Consider the following 13,769-nt stretch of genomic DNA (forward strand, 5'->3'; position numbering starts at 1 on the left):
AGGAGGGATTTAAATTTTATCAATATACTGTCTGAATTCATTTCCACCTTACTGGAGCATTTCCACCCAGGACTGGGTGCCCCGGAGAGTTATTTATTTACTTCCATGTTGCTTTCTGATTTGCATCCCTCTCTGTTCTAAAAGGGTTTCGGGTGACCATTGGACATTCTCTCAAGAGTCGGCTCTCCAGCCTCTGTGGCCCCCACTGCAGGAACAGTGAGATGCTGTAATTGCTTCCCGGATCTTCTGTGCTCAGCACAATGTGCCCAGTTCCAAGGTCCTGGTGAAACTGTCCAAGACCAAGGGCTTTAGGTTAACTGGGATCCCATGTAAAATGTGTGAAAAATCATATTCCGTTGTCAAGATATATGCGGGGTTATTTCTTGCCTTTGCTTCCACAGGGAAATGAGCAGACGTTTTACTACGCCTTTGCCGGGGAGTTGTTACCGCTCACCATCCCATGCCAGAAAAAGTCTGCTTTACCTGGACTTCCGGAAGGAATAAGGCACCTTTGCTCTCAGATAGCCTGTTTTCAGTTTTGTGAGGCTGATGATATTACTTGACCGGTGACAGAGGCCAAGGCTGGAAAATAGACTGGTTTACTTACAAGTCTTTGAATGTGGACACATCAGCTTGTGGGAAGGAAACTATTTAAAATGGGGCTTAGGGAAAGGGAGAAAAAAAATCCCCTTTCTCCATATGAGATTCTTCCACAGTGTTGTCATGCAATGTTGAAACCTCTGTAGAACAGTGGATCACTCTTATTGGATATATGCAAATTATCTGAGACCCAGTGGTTTCCTGCCAGGCAAAAACTTATAATAACAGAGCAAGAATGCAATCCGAGCCCTTGCTCTCTGAAATCCCTGAAAGAACAGAGTCGTTCTTGACAGGGCAATTTCAGCCCTTGACATTCCAGGAAATAGCTTAATAATGTCATTTAGGCTGGGGTTGTAACCAATCCTAAGACACAGAGACACAAATGGCCTATGTAAGATTTAAAATATCGGTTCAGGAAACACTTTTCATTCTCACAGAGAGTTTAACAACAAAAACACCACCACCACAAAACTAAGCAATGCATCCTAATTAAATTAAGCATTGTCCCCACTAATTAAACCCAACCTAGGAAAAAGGAAGGGTTTCTGCCAGGAAATTACAGACACATCCTGACAACTATTTCTTTTCCATTTACTTTCCTAGGTACTAGGTCCATGTCATATCCAGGATGTGAGACCCAAACAAAACTGTTTTTTGATCATTAATGTAGGTGCAGGAGCGAACCCCACCCTGGGGCCTCAAAGGTCTTTATGAGACACGCTGGCCTTTCCATTTCGATGTGTTTCATTTTCTCTGGGTGCAGTGCAGCTGAAAAAGGTTACAAAACTCAGGTTAAAACTCAGGAAGTAGATCAGGCCCCCACACTATGACATCACTCTCTTACAATGCAATGATGCAATGACATTTCCTACAGGAAAATGACTCGAGCTGACAGACAGCCTCAGTTCCCTGCAGTGGAAGGTGTCAGGTCTCCCCCACTCCAGCTCCTGCCTCCTTCCCTCCTGCCCCTTGGCTGGGCCTTCTCAGAGAGAGAGAAAGAGATCCAAGCCACTTTCATTTTGCAGCAGTCTTGATACATTTAAAATGAAGGGGTGCTAGAATTTAGTTACAAAAATTGTGGGATATTTTAACTGTTAAAGCAATTCATGCTTTTAAACAAAACATAGGGTTTTGTCATTCTCAAGACAGTTTCTAGACCTGTTATTAAAAGCGACATATAGGCAGAGTCACAAGGGATGGTTGTACGTGTTGGCCAAAGGGAAGAGCAGGGATTAAAATCTGGTTTGCTCTCTGATTACCAAACCCTGCTTGCTGGTGCAATACTAGATCTGCACTTTTCTGATTCACACAAACATCTCACCGCCGGTGATAGATGGTCTTGTAACAGACCCAGGTTTAAGTTAAATGATAAATCAGTCTACTGCTTTCAGTCCTGGGTGTCTCTATAGCTGTAGGTATAACATCTTTCAGGGAATGCCTAGAGGTGCACATTTGAGGACCCGCCTGATTATGAATTCTGGACAAATGAGTCTCCTGCCATAACACCCCAGCACACAGAGAACCTTTGTTGGGGGGTGGGGCTTACAAACAGGTGCTACCAATTAGCTCCCACAGGCTGTGTGGGGGACACGGCTTGGTGAGTAGAAGGTCTGAGCTAGGTCTCAGCCTGGCCAAGTAATTTTATGCTCTAACTGTAATACCGTAATGGCACTCCTCGCCCGCAATATGGTAGATGCTGTTCTGGACTCCGCATGAAGACACACCTGCTCCAGTCTTAAGACCAATTTAGAGACCTGAATCAAGGTAAGAGATGTAAGGTCTCATGCTCATATTGGGACGCCACCTCAAACTGTTCCTGCTTTTCCATCTGTGGCCTTGTAACTCGGTTCCTGGGTTCCTGCCTCTGTGTGAGTTCTAGCTGCTGGGTGTCTGGTGAGTGCCACCTGGGACTAAGCATTGATTGCCTTGATTTACCTTACCATTGCCAGACAGATTTAAGCTCTCTCTGGCCATTGAGTGGCTTGGTGTCAGGGTGGTTTGAGGTCCGGTTTACGCAGTGCCCCAAAATGGGGAGTGCTTCTATAAATCGTTACACAGTAACTGGATGGAGCTTGCAGTAACAGGTATGCTATCTCTGGAAAAATTTGCAAATATCTCAAAGCCTAATACATTTCTTTAGGAGGAGTCAAAACACAAGCCTAGTTGTCACATCTTTTCCTCATTACCCTCTGGGGTTCTCTCAGAGGTATAGGGTCTTCACAAGGGAGTAACTGTTTCCAAAGTCTATCAAAGCATCCCTGGTTACAATCTGGGAAGCAAAACATGCCTAGAAAGGAGGATAGAATGTAAAATGCCCAAAATTACTGGGGTTTGATTACTCTGCCAAATTTGCATTCTTATACTATCTAATCACTCCCTTTTAAGGACTCATTATTTCCTATAGTTAAACTTACGAGGAAAACAAGGAATTTATTTTACATTTGACACATTTGTAGAGTCACAGGATCTGGGGCCTCTATTTTTCACCGTTTGAGCAAACTTCTGCTTGCCCATACATGTTGAAAGTGTCATTTCACCTGAATACACAGAGCAGACTTGCTGAAGACTCTACCCTTTCACCTTGCTCGAGGCGAGGAGAAAGATCAAAGCTTCCTGTATTTTTTAGGGATGACCCCTTCCTTGTTCCGAACACTTCTCACATCTCCTGTTTGTGGAAGCTTCTGCAAAGACCGCGTTGTTTTTCTATTCCATAAATCTCCTTTGTCTAAGCAGGACTGTCATCGCCCATTTGGCCCCCTAGAAGAGGGGACTTACCTACGTGGATAGATTCTTTACTTTATAATGGTTCCTTAAAATCATAGTATCTTAAACACACGTTTTAGAAGAAAGAATGATCTGAATTAGGTTTCTTTAAAAAGTTATTTGTGATAGACGGATATAGAACAAGGAAAAACTCATCTGTTATCAAGTCTGCCATTAACGAACCAAATCACCAAATGCCTTTCTTTCTATATTTATCTGTTAATTTCATTAGTTCTTTTTGCGTTGAAGTAGAATATAAAATGAACCATGATGCATTATTTCACTTAGTTCATTCACTTATTATTGATTAAGAATATGTGGAGTGACCGCCAGCAGACAAGGTGCAGTGACTCGGGAAACAAAATCTCCTAGTTCACAGAGCAGAGATGAGATAGAGATAAACACCACAAAGGTACACAGGTTCAATGCTTTCCCGGCTAAGGCCTGAAAAGCAAATCATTTCACCTTCTTTGGTCTTCGTTTTCTCAACTGTAAAACAGATGAGCCAAAATTAATTGTACAGTCCCTTTAGCTCTAAAATTCTGGGACTAAAAGAACTACAGGCCAGTGTTAAAAGCAAATTTTAAAAGCACGAACTTTCACAGGCTTTGTTTGGCAAATATCATGAGGGAGATAAGCTCAAATCTGAATTATGACCGCTGATAGGGAGATGGACACTATTACAGACACAGTGGACAACGGGAGGAAAAATATGGAGCTTGGCAGTAAGTGGGAAAAAATATCTAAGTGGCACAGACAGACTGGCTAGGAGGGAGCCAGAACTGAAAGCTGTAAAGCAGAATGGGGCTGAGGGCACCGCAGGTCTCAGATCAATCAATCAACAAGGATTTTATTCGACTCGGGTTACTCTATTTGTTAAGGGATACTTAAAGGGGCGCCTGAGATAACATGGCCAAGGATTATAAGCCATACTAAGTATAGAAGACGGCGAAAATATCCTAGCATCCAGCTCTATAAGACTAGAGGAGGAAGGGCATCTGTAAGTAAAGAGGGCTTAGAAAATATTTTAAGAATGCTCTGAGGTTCAGCTTCAAATAGGGTTCTGGCTAAGGATTGTGAAGAAACAGCAGTTACAGGCAGCCGGGGGACAGTAACCAAAACGGAGTGTCTCTCTTTAAGTGAAGACTTTGGACAACCACCATTTGGGAAGGGTGTTACCAACCTATGGCAAGCAATTAGTCTGGCTGCCAACCAAGGAAAAAGCTTCACATGTCCTCAAGACACAAATGATACTTTGGTGTCATAGAACGATTTCCCAAGGGACTCCTTTCTCTCAGGGATAGAAAATTATGCAATGCCCTGTAATGCTGTATTCTCTTCCACAGTGAGAACTAGGTGAAGTCCACGGCATTGCACTTTTTGCTCTGCTTGCTAGGAAGCTGGAGCCAGAATTCAGATTCAGTCTCAGGACTTACACGTCAGTATCTGACCTACTGGTTTAAAATTGGTAACTTCTCACCCGATCTTTCTTGCTTAATAATTTTGCGATAGTTGTAGGTTTAATTAGAGGCCACCTCCTGCACTCATTTATTTCACAGATTGTTTATAAAATACTTACTATGTGCCAGGCACATCCAGTCATTTAGGAGGCAGGTGGTATGTGGCCCTGGCCTGGCAGGCAGTAGTCTCTGTCTCTGGTTTGTGCTGTGTTTAGTTCTTCGGGCTTGGTGTTTATATTTGGATGCAGTTCAAGCGTTTTCCAGATGAGCAAGGGTTCTGGGACATATAGCCACTTTTCCTAATAACTCACTCCATTTCATCTCAGTTAGGAGTGGATTTTTCCCCTGAGGGTCTTTGATCCTACAGCTGCAGACATTCTGGCACCAGGGAGCCTTAGAGGTCAAGGCTCCAGGACACACAGAGGTCAATGAAATCAGGGGACATCTTAGAAACCGCTGACAACCAATGAGGGTGAGCACTGTGGCTTCCAAGATGGATGGATGATGTCATTTGTGGTATAAATAAGTCTGTGCTTACTAAGTTCTGCCTGGGAGCCAACAGGTGTGTCCCAGAACAGTGCTCTTTGGAAGAGACCCTCTGAGGAATAAATAGTCAATAACCTTTGTGCTTACCTTAATCTAGGAAGTCTCCTTTTTCATGTAAGACTCCCCAAAATTGAGCATTGTGAAGTACAAAAGCAAGACTATGAACTTGAGTTTCAGTTTCCTCATCTGTGGAATAAAGGAGCTAGACTCACCAGTCTTCTAGAACCTTCTAGCTCTAATCACCTGGCATTTTATGACCCAGTTCTTCCAGTCCTTTGGCTTTGCCACTCCACACAGATAGTCATCATTATCATCCTCTTCAAAACCAATAAAAAGCAATATGCGAACAAGTCCAGTGGTAATACCTGTATAATGGCAACACTGAAGGACAAGCTTGAGACCGACTGAAAGATTATTGAGTTATAGCAAAGACATACTAGATATGGTTGCTTTTCAGGATGAGTTGTTTCCTTTGTAGCATATCCAAATCCACAGCAAACTGTTTACACAAAGTCTTAATGTGCACCTGTATTTGTACCCGCATTCACATGTTAGCACAGCAATGTGTATATAATACATATGAGAATACAAATAACTTGTGAACCTAGGAAGTGGTTTACCAACACTTTTATTTCTTATCACTGATTTATATATAAAACAAACATCAGGGAGTATAACGGACACAAGTAAAGGGAAGATACAATTTCTGTCCCAAGGAATTTATGATTCAACCGAAGTGCTTAAAAATGTAACCAGCATTGGGGCGCCTGGGTGGCTCAGCGGGTTAAAGCCTCTGCCTTCGGTTCAGGTCATGATCCCAGGGTCCTGGGATCGAGCCCCGTATCGGGCTCTCTGCTCATCAGGGAGCCTGCTTCCCCCTCCCTCTCTGCCTACCTTTCCCCCACTTGTGATCTCTGTCAAATAAATAAATAAAATCTTTAAAAAAAAATGTAATAGGTTCAGTGATAGGTTCAGTGATATTTGAAATATGTACATAGGAAAATGACACATTCCTTTATAGTGAAATATCAATATTGAGTACTATCCACTATGTTAAATGCTGACTAAAAATAGTAACAGAGATCTCTGCAATTTCTATCCTCATCAACTGATTAAAAGGATACTCATTCATTCATTCATTCATTCATTCATTCTGCAAACAGTTACTGAATGCTTACTATGTCAAGAACACAGGGAGAGGCCCTTTGGAGGACAGAGGTATGATTGATCTCTTTCTTAATGATTCCTGTCTTCAAGGATCTTAAAATTTAGTGGCAGCAAGGAAACAGCTAACAAAGCAGAATGGAAACAAAATATCAGTAAAGGGCTAGAGAGCACTTCCGGGAGGATGGACAGAGTAATTATGCCCAGAGGTTAGGAAAGCCTCCTAGTGGAGATGGCCCTGGAGCAAGAAAGATGAAAAACCTACTTTAATGGCGGGGACAAAGGGGAAGGTCATCTCAGAAGAGAGTTCAGTGAGAACAGAGGCATGGAGACATGAAAATTAATGCATGTACTGGGAATAGCAAGTAGCCGGGGATGGCTGGAGCGTGGTATCCAAATAGGGCGAGACGAGGCCAGGAACTTCGGAGGGAGCTAGCACAGGAAACACCTCCAATGCCACATTAAACCTACTGAAGACTATTCAGCTAACAGCAGGGAGTCAGCAGCGGTCTGTGCAGCTCTAAACAAATAGGAGGCTGGACTTGTCCTTGGTATCGAACATGGAACTTCCTGGAACTTCTGTCATGAACACTGCTCAAGGGTAATTAAGTGGGGTAGAAAAAAAAGGGTCTTCTAAGTTAGGAGATTTGGGGGCTACAAGGCAACAAGAGGAAGTCTTGTGTGGGATGTCTTGGTGCTCCTCACCTAGCCAACTCCAGCACATCCTTTAGATATCAAAGTGAACATTTCTTCCTCAGGAAAGCCTCCCTGCACCCTGACTGAGTCAGGTGTCTCTGCTGTGGAACCACAGAGATCCCTGTACCTGGCCTTCCTAGTACTTCACAGAGTTTGTAATCATGTATTTGCCTGCATGTGATTAATGGTGATTAATGTGTGTGTCCCTCATTGGACTGTAAGCTCCACAAAGGTGGGGATTATGTGTTTGTCTTGCCCTTCAGTTTTACTGTAGGCTACTCGATATGTCTGATCCAGAATAGGGACTAAAATATTTGACGGATTTGAGTGAATGAATGAATGAATGAATGAAAGGAAAGAGAGATGGAAGGAGGACAGAAGGAAAAAAAAAAGAAAAGAAGGGGGAAGGAAAGAGGGAAAGACAGATATATGGGAATGGACACATTGTTGGAGAAGAATAATGAGAAATAATATTTGGGACCTTATAAGTGGGTGTGGTGGTTTTAAAATATGGCTGCAAAGTTCTTCGACATTGCTCTCATTGAAAGAGGGGATCTACAGCCTTTGTCCGTGATCCTGAGCAGCCTTGTGATGAACAGAATGCAGTGAAGATGATTGTGTGTGATTTCTGAGGCTAGGTTGAAACTACTTGGTTCTCTCAATACACTCGCTCTGGCAGAAGCCAGTTACCGTGTAAAAAAGTTTGACCCCCTTGAGACCACCAGGCTGAAGAAGCCAGCTTGTTGGATGTTCCAGTCGACAGACTGAACTCATCTCTGCCAAGAAAATGTGAATCAAGTTGTCTTGACCCTTGGGACCATCTCATCTGCCAGCTGAGTGCCTTTGAGTGACCTTAGTAATTGCCTCGAGAAGCAAAAGAATTGCCCAGCTGAGCCCAGCCTGAATATCTAACCCATAGAATCTTTTGCACAATAAAATGGTTTTCGTTTTATGCCAATTTGGGATAATTTGTTAATAGCAGTAGTAACTGGCACATCAACCAAAGTCTCCATAGAATCTTCCCCAATCACCGCCCACTCATAGCAACTGAGGAAACTGAGATCCAGAGAGAAGAGCGAGCATGTTTAACCATGTTTCTAAATTGACAGCTGTAAAGCAAAGCCTACAAGCTAATCTTCTGACCCCCAGGCCATTGCTTTTTTCTTCCTAATATATGATAATGCACTAAGAAAAATTTCTGTTTAATTATATGCAGGGTCCAGAGAACAACTCTTTGTCAGGCTGCAATTTTATCCCCATTGATGCTTTCTTCCCATTGATAATTAAATGGATTAGTCAACTCCTTGACGTATATACAAAAAAGTGAACTGTGGGCTCCCGTGTGTGGAGCTTTACAATGCTGTCGATGATTTGGACATTTGAATGCAACTACCTCCCAATTAGAAGAAGAAGCATGTTCAAGTATATAAAACACAATAACATTTCTTTGCAAGTTTGTGGCATTTGAATTCTTAGCTGACTAGGTTTTCAAGGCTGTCAGTTCCAAATTCAATGAAAGATCTTTTCTGCTGAAAAAAAAAAAAATGCTGCCTCTATTAATATCACCTTTTCCTCTGCAGTACACTTGCTTGCTGGTGATTTATTTTGGACAAGCTGCTTCCTGTTCTTTTTGAAAGTTAGATTCTTTTTTTTTTTTTTTTTTTTTTTTAATTCTGCAAGTAGAGGAAGAATTCCTCATCTCTTGTCCCCAGGGTGATTTAGTTAAGGCTAATCTTCAGGACAGAGTTTGGGTATTTACAACTCACAAATTGATGCTGCCTGATACCAAACAAAAGAGAAAGGGTCTTGCTGCTGTATCTGATGTCAGTTGGGAGCTAATCCGAAGAACAAGTAAGGAAGACCAGCTCTCTCACAAGTGTATGGGAAAAGATTCTTTGAGATTTTGGAACTCTGCAATTACATTTTAAAGATGGAAACCTTTTCCCTTAAGAAGATCAAAGATATTAATTATTCCTTGGTTGGCGATAATGTCATTATTTTTTAAAGAGACTCTGAGGAAAACAACTGAGTAATCTGACGCAAACGCTCTGCATTAGCTCTATCTCAAAGAAAACCATGTACACTGATGACTCAAAAGTTAATGTTTATCTTATTACATTTTTCCTATTCCTACAGTGAAACCCATGAAAAATCTAAGGAAAGACAAGGTCGAATTCAATTTTATTCAGAATTTCTCATAATCACAGCTTCACAGATTTTAACAAATGTTAATCTCTTTAAAATCCCACTCGTGATGTATAAAGTACTTGAGTAGAGTGTGTGTACATGGCTTTAGGTGATGACGCCCAACTCAAACCAGTTTCAACAAAAAGCGGAATTGATTTGCTTACATAACAGAAAAGTACAGACTTAGAATGCGCCTCAGGCACGGCTAGAAGAGGGGGCACACTGGGGCTAGGCTTCTACCTCCAGACTCTGTCTCTCTCGCTCTGTTTTCCTCAGAGTTGGTTGGCATCTTTCTCAGGCTGAACCTGTGTAATGGAAAAGATGACCATTGGCAGCTCTCAGCTCATTGGGCTAGCTTCCAAACTCAGCAGCAGAATTCTGGGTCACTTCAGACACAGGCCTGGGGCCGATCCTGTCTGGTCCCTCTTGAGTCACGTGCCCACCCTTGTGGAATTCTCCTTGGCCACACCTGTAAGGTACTGGGAGTGTATTTTAGAATTTACCAAGAGTTGTAGTTAGATTTTTGGCATATTTTTTTTAAATAAAATATTTGCCTTAAAGACAGTGTATAAAATGGCATGCCAAGTTATACAGCTAAGCTTTCCAGAAACTCTGTCTTTCTCTTAAGCTATTTTCCCATACATATCTCACCTTCTTTTCAAAACCAACCTTAGTGAAAGCCTAATCTATATTTGCTTATTCCCTTTTCCTGCCATAATCCTCCTGCCATCTAATCTCACTTCTCTACTAAAGGGCTTTCCCAAACATCACTCGTCACCTCTCCACAGCCAAATCCAATGGCATCTTTCTGGTCTCCTCCTGCTTGTCCTCTTGACAGCTTTGGACACTCTGAACCCCTCCCTTTTTTCTTGGCTCACTCTTGTGAACTTGTGCTCCTTCTCTTTCTCTGATAGATTCTTCTTGGTTTTCTCTACTAGCTTCTGCTAATGTTCAGCAGCTCCATAAGTGCCAATGTTCTCCAAAGTTCTGTCTCCAGTCTTCTTTTCTTCTAACTCTATAGTCTCTCACCTTCATTCAGTTCCATGGCCTCGAACTTCTGCTATCTGATGTTGACTTTGGGATCTCTAGGTTTAGTCTTCTGTCTGATCTTAGGTGTTAGACAATAATTTTTGAGTGTTCCTCAACACTTTGATGTCTGTCTTTGTCTGTTCTCTAGTGTAACAGAATACCATAGATATGGTGGGTATAAACAACAGTTTTGGAGGCTGGGAAGCTCGAGATCAAGGTAACAGCAGATTCGGCATCTGGCAAAGACCTGCTGTCTTGTTCATAGCTGTCTTTTCGCTGTGTCTTCGCATAGCAGAAGGGGTGAAGGCACTGTGAGGTCTCTTTGATAAGGGTGTTGATCTTATTAATGAGGACTCCACTCTCATGACCTAATCACTTTCCAAAAATCCCCACCTCCTAATACCATCACGTTGGGCATTAGAATTTCAATATCTGAATTTGGGAATGGACACAAACATTCAGTCTATACCAATGTCCTTCCATCACCAGAAATTCAATATTTTCAGAAGCAATTTATTCATTTACTCATTTTTTTCCTCTGTACCCTATGAAATGTTACCAACATTCTTCCAGTCACCCAGGGCAGAAGAAAATGGAATAATTTCTGCTATTCATTTTTGCCTCATATCCAATTGGACCTCCAAAGACCTCAACCTGCACTTTCGTATTCCAACTACCACTGTTCTGGTTCAGGGCTTCATCCACTCTTCTCTGGCTGTTACAATAGCATCCAAATTTCTTATTTATTTTATCTAACCCATCTTACTAAGAAATATATGTTCACTACTTTCAAAATTGTTCCTTCCATCCCATGTTCTAAGTCCAAAATGCTTCATTTTCAAGACTTTCTATTACTAAGCTCAACCCTTCTTTCTAACCTCATCTCCCATTTGTTCATTTCAGACATTCTCTGGTTGATCCACACCCCCCACCCCTCCACATCTCTGCTCTTCTTGTTCCTGGGTTTCAACAGTGTTCTTTCATCCCCTGTCAATACTCTGCTCATCCTTTAAGATCCACTAGTGGTAGACAACAGCGTGATTCTGCAAATATTTTTGGTTCTTCCCCTTCTAAGCACATAGTAGATTGCACTCTTCTTACCCTGTGCATTTGGCAGAGTCATGTGACTCAATCTGGCCAATGAAATAGAAGTACAGTGACACATGACACTTCTGGACAGAAGCTATATAATTTAGTGTGAGATGGGCTATTTTTTCTTTCTTCTTTTTTTTTTCCTTTGTGTTCACTAAAGTGATTAGCAATGTCCCAGATAACGGTTGCTCAGACAGCCTAGAGTAAAGTTGTCATGGACCAAATCTCCCACTCGAACCATGATGGACGAGTAACATGAGCAAGAAATAAATGCAAGATGTCTTCACATAATAAAAACCCTGACTCCATTTTTTTGATGTCAGACTGCTGATCTTTTAAGCCTCACCCCTCCCTCTTCCCTTCTGTTCCACTTCTGCAGGAGCTGATAAAAAACCCTGGGTGCACCTTTCTTTGATGGGAAGTTCAGACCATGCAAGCCTCCTCTCTCATGAAAGAACACTCTCCCTGGCTCACCTTCTAACTATTATTAAAATCTCAGACTAGTCTCCTTTTCTTGTTCTCTCAAGTCATTTTTAGACCAGTTTGGGAGAACTTCACTACGCCCCCGAGAAAGCCTCACTATGTGACAAACCCTCACATATCATCTTGCTATATATATGGCATTATTAGTCTTGACATCTGAGCCAAATTTGGTATGGGAGGCCCCATTCTGCTTTTGAGAAATGACCATAATAGTTTGTGATTTGGTCTTTGGTTTCCTTTGCATCGGTTGTAACTAGGCTGCTACAAAAAGTGCTATTTCTTGATCTATGCATTCTTTATATGGGATTGCTCACTTGGTGAAAATTAGCTGATCTGTATGTTTATGATTTGTGCACTTTTTATATGCATGTTTTACTACATTAAAAGATTGTTTTTAAACATTTATTGGGAGTATCCTTAAATAATCTTGACCTTGTTTTCTTTACCACTATCTGAGTATATTTATTGAAATGAGGTAGTGTACATGTATGTATATGATGAAAAAGTAGTTGATGATAGAGAGAAGAAAGCAGACATTTAACAAGGAAGCTAATTATTAAGAAAGGCAGAATGATATGAACTTTAAAATAGAAACACAAGCAATATTCCTTTGTCATGTCATTGCAGAAAGAGAATACCAGTTAAAGCTTCTGAGAGAAGGTGACATTTCTGGTAGTGTATCAGTCAGGGTGAGTGAGATTATGCTGCATAACCTACCATTTTGAATTCTGTTACCATGACCATCAGTGAATCTTGCCTGTCTGTGAACTTCATACAAATATAATCTTACGGAATATTTTATTTTGTGTTGAGCTTCTTCTGCTTAACATTACATTTATGAGATTCATTCATTCTGTTGCATGTATTGGGAATACATTCCTTTTTTGTTGCTCTGAGGTATACATTGTATGAATATATCCACAATTCATTTCTCCATTTTCATGTTGATGGTCGATTTTTGACTGTTCTAAATAATGCTGCTGTGAACAAGTTTTTTGTATGCATAGAGTGCATTTCTATTATGTTATATGCAGGAATGATATCATTTGGCATATGACATACATATGTCCTGTTTAAGGAGATACTGTCAAACTGTTGTCTAGAGTGATTACACCATACATTTCTACCAAAAGTGTGTGTTATTCTCTATCTTTGACAGCTCTTCATACTGTCAGTCCTCTTAATTTTAGCCATTTTTTAGTTAAATGTAGTAAAATCACATATGTGTTTTCCTGATGGATAGTAATATTTGCTGGCCTTTCGGGTATCTTCTTTTGTACATCCCTGTTCCAATCTTTGGTGCATTTTCCCCCTGGATTGTCTGCTTTATTTCTTATTGATTTTTAGAAGTTCTTTAAAAATTCTGGTTCGGAGTCATTTTTGTGTTCTTTGCATTGCAAATATATACTTCTATTCTGTGGCTTGCCTTTTTGTTCTCTTCATGGTGCCTTTTGAATGACAGAAGCTCTTACTTTTATCAATGTCTAATACGTATTTTTAGTATTTTCTTTTTTTTTTAAAGAGGATTTCTTTTTTTTAAGATTTTATTTATTTATTTGATAGAAGACACAGCAAGAGAGGGAACACAAGGGGTGCCTGGGTGGCTCAGTGGGTTAAGCTGCTGCCTTCGGCTCAGGTCATGATCCCAGGTCCTGGGTTCGAGCCCCACATCGGGCTTTCTGCTCAGCAGGGAGCCTGCTTCCTCCTCTCTCTCTGCCTGCCTCTCTCCTTACTTGTGATTTCTCTCTG

This window comes from Lutra lutra, chromosome 1, assembly GCF_902655055.1.
Source record: "Lutra lutra chromosome 1, mLutLut1.2, whole genome shotgun sequence".
Taxonomy (NCBI): domain Eukaryota; kingdom Metazoa; phylum Chordata; class Mammalia; order Carnivora; family Mustelidae; genus Lutra; species Lutra lutra.